This window comes from Mixophyes fleayi, unplaced genomic scaffold (genome assembly GCF_038048845.1).
Source record: "Mixophyes fleayi isolate aMixFle1 unplaced genomic scaffold, aMixFle1.hap1 Scaffold_1710, whole genome shotgun sequence".
NCBI classification, from domain to species: Eukaryota; Metazoa; Chordata; class Amphibia; order Anura; family Limnodynastidae; genus Mixophyes; species Mixophyes fleayi.
Window position 1 is genome coordinate 80,001 of NW_027446047.1, and position 2,500 is coordinate 82,500.

The 2,500-nt window shown below is 47.1% G+C and overlaps 1 non-coding gene and 11 pseudogenes across 1 annotated transcript; all 12 read right to left on the reverse strand.

Moving 5' to 3' along the window:
• Positions 1-32: 32 nt before the first annotated feature.
• Positions 33-151, reverse strand: LOC142118155 (5S ribosomal RNA; annotated as a pseudogene).
• Positions 152-232: 81 nt separating this feature from the next.
• On the reverse strand, positions 233-351 carry LOC142117906 (5S ribosomal RNA). The gene has a single exon (XR_012683012.1). It is a non-coding gene; the product is annotated as a 5S ribosomal RNA (ribosomal RNA).
• Positions 352-434: 83 nt separating this feature from the next.
• On the reverse strand, positions 435-543 carry LOC142118370 (5S ribosomal RNA; annotated as a pseudogene).
• An 82-nt stretch (positions 544-625) lies between these two features.
• Positions 626-744, reverse strand: LOC142118046 (5S ribosomal RNA; annotated as a pseudogene).
• Positions 745-827: 83 nt separating this feature from the next.
• LOC142118352 (5S ribosomal RNA) lies at positions 828-946 on the reverse strand (annotated as a pseudogene).
• An 81-nt stretch (positions 947-1,027) lies between these two features.
• LOC142118063 (5S ribosomal RNA) lies at positions 1,028-1,146 on the reverse strand (annotated as a pseudogene).
• An 82-nt stretch (positions 1,147-1,228) lies between these two features.
• On the reverse strand, positions 1,229-1,347 carry LOC142118059 (5S ribosomal RNA; annotated as a pseudogene).
• Positions 1,348-1,430: 83 nt separating this feature from the next.
• LOC142118147 (5S ribosomal RNA) lies at positions 1,431-1,549 on the reverse strand (annotated as a pseudogene).
• A 286-nt stretch (positions 1,550-1,835) lies between these two features.
• Positions 1,836-1,954, reverse strand: LOC142118286 (5S ribosomal RNA; annotated as a pseudogene).
• Positions 1,955-2,037: 83 nt separating this feature from the next.
• On the reverse strand, positions 2,038-2,156 carry LOC142118315 (5S ribosomal RNA; annotated as a pseudogene).
• Positions 2,157-2,227: 71 nt separating this feature from the next.
• Positions 2,228-2,347, reverse strand: LOC142118296 (5S ribosomal RNA; annotated as a pseudogene).
• Positions 2,348-2,429: 82 nt separating this feature from the next.
• The window catches only part of LOC142118227 (5S ribosomal RNA), a 119-nt pseudogene continuing 48 nt past the window's right edge, over positions 2,430-2,500 (reverse strand).

The following is a 2,500-nucleotide window of genomic DNA, read 5'->3' on the forward strand; positions in this document are numbered from 1 at the left end:
AGGAAGCAAGAACAAGAGAGAGAAAAAAAAAAGGCCTATGGCACCTGGTATTCCCAGATGGTCTCCCATCTAAGTACTAACCAGGCACGGCCCTGCTTAGTTTCCAAGATCAGACGAGATTGGGCTTGTTCAGGGTGGTGTGGCCGTGGGTATTGGTTGTCTACTGACCTACATCTCTTATACATCTCAAAACCAGCATTAAAGGAAGCAAGAACAGGAGAGAGAAAAAAAATGCCTACAGCACCTGGTATTCCCAGGTGGTCTCCCATCCAAGTACTAACCAGGCCCGGCCCTGCTTAGCTTTCAAGATCAGATGAGATTGGGCTTGTTCAGGGTGGCGTGGCTGTAGGGATTGGTTGTTTACTGACCTACATCTCTTATACATCTCAAAACCAGCATTGAAGGAAGCAAGGACAAGAGAGAGAGAAAAAAAAGGCCTAAAGCACCTGGTATTCCCAGGTGGTCTCCCATCCAAGTACTAACCAGGCCCAGCGCTGTTTAGCTTCCAAGATCAGGCTTGTTCAGGGTGGTGTGGCTGTAGGTATTGGTTGCCTCCTGACCTACATCTCTTATACATCTCAAAACCAGCATTGAAGGAAGCAAGAACAAGAGAGAGAAAAAAAAAGGCCTACGGCACCTGGTATTCCCAGGTGGTCTCCCATCGAAGTACTAACCAGGCCCAGCCCTGCTTAGCTTCCAAGATCAGACGAGATTGTTCTTGTTCAGGGTGGTGTGGCTGTAGGTATTGGTTGCCTACTGACCTACATCTCTTATACATCTCAAAACCAGCATTGAAGGAAGCAAGAACAAGAGAGAGAAAAAAAAAAGGCCTATGGCACCTGGTATTCCCAGATGGTCTCCCATCTGGGTACTAACAAGGAACGCCCCTGCTTAGTTTCCAAGATCAGACGAGATTGGGCTTGTTCAGGGTGGTGTGGCCGTGGGTATTGGTTGTCTACTGACCTACATCTCTTATGCATCTCAAAACCAGCATTAAAGGAAGCAAGAACAGGAGAGAGAAAAAAAATGCCTACAGCACCTGGTATTCCCAGGTGGTCTCCCATCCAAGTACTAACCAGGACCGGCCCTGCTTAGCTTTCAAGATCAGATGAAATTGGGCTTGTTCAGGGTGGCGTGGCTGTAGGTATTGGTTGTCTACTGACCTACATCTCTTATTCATTTCAAAACCAGCATTGATGGAAGCAAGAACAAGAGAAAGAGAAAAAAAGGCCTATGGCACCTGGTATTCCCAGGTGGTCTCCCATCCAAGTACTAACCAGGCCCAGCCCTGCTTAGCTTCCAAGATCAGATGAGATTGGTCTTGTTCAGGGTGGTGCGGCTGTAGGTATTGGTTCCCTCCTGACCTACATCTCTTATACATCTCAAAACCAGCATTGAAGGAAGCAAGAACAAGAGAGAGAGAAAAAAAAGGCCTAAAGCACCTGGTATACCCAGGTGGTCTCCCATCCAAGTACTAACCAGGCCCAGCGCTGCTTAGCTTCCAAGATCAGACGAGATTGGGCTTGTTCAGGGTGGTGTGGCTGTAAGTATTGGTTGCCTACTGACCTACATCTCTTATTCATCTTAAAACCAGCATTGAAGGAAGCAAGAACAAGAGAGAGAAAAAAAAAAGGCCTACGGCACCAGGTATTCCCAGGTGGTCTCAAATCGATGTACTAACCAGGCCCAGCCCTGCTTAGCGTCCAAGATCAGACGAGATTGTTCTTGTTCAAGGTGGTGTGGGTGTAGGTTTTGGTTGCCTACTGACCTACGTCTCTTATACATCTCAAAACCAGCATTGAAGGAAGCAAGAACAAGAGAGAGAAAAAAAAAAAGGCTTACAATACCTGGAATTCCCAGGTGGTCTCCCATCCAAGTACTTACCAGGCCCAGCACTGCTTAGCTTCCAAGATCAGTTAAGATTGGGCTTGCTCAGGGTGGTGTGGCTGTAGGTACTGGTTGCCTCCTGACCTACATCTCTTATACATCTCAAAACCAGCATTGAAGGAAGCAAGAACAAGAGAGAGAAAAAAAAAAGGCCTATGGCACCTAGTATTCCCAGGTGGTCTCCCATCCAATTACTAACCAGGCCCGACCCTGCTTAGTTTCCAAGATCAGACAAGATTAGGCTTGTTCAGGGTGGTGTGGCTGTAGTTATTTGTTGCCTACTGACCTACATCTCAAAACCAGCATTGAAGGAAGCAAGAACAAGAGAGAGAAAAAAAAAGGCCTAAAGCACCTGGTATTCCCAGGTGGTCTCCCATCCAAGTACTAACCAGGCCCAGCCCTGCTTAGCTTTACAAGATCAGACGAAAATGTTCTTGTTCAGGGTGGTGTGGCTGTAGGTATTGGTTGCCTACTGACCTACATCTCTCATACATCTCAAACCCAGCATTGAAGGAAGCACGAACAAGAGAGAGAAAAAAAAAGTCATACAGCACCTGGAATTCCCAGGTGGTCTCCCATCCAAGTACTAACCAGGCCCATTCCTGCTTAGCTT